Source organism: Penaeus monodon, chromosome 23, assembly GCF_015228065.2.
Source record: "Penaeus monodon isolate SGIC_2016 chromosome 23, NSTDA_Pmon_1, whole genome shotgun sequence".
NCBI lineage: Eukaryota > Metazoa > Arthropoda > Malacostraca > Decapoda > Penaeidae > Penaeus > Penaeus monodon.
This window is the reverse complement of record NC_051408.1, coordinates 39,691,353-39,691,583: the sequence shown is the minus strand read 5'-3', so window position 1 is coordinate 39,691,583 and position 231 is coordinate 39,691,353.

Genomic DNA, 231 nt, shown 5'->3' with positions numbered 1-231 from the left:
GGATCACCAGTCGACACGTCTGCTCGAAGAAAGGAGAGATGTAACAGCAAAGGGCATGATGTCAGTGTCACGGGGCGCATGAGGCATCAGGGGGACGCCGGGTTGAAATGAGAATGATTAAGTCATGGTCAGAATTTCATTCTGAAATCGAGGAAATAAAATAAAGAATATTTCTAGTACTATAGAAAATATTTGTTACATCATTATTATTAAGATCGCCTTTGATCATAG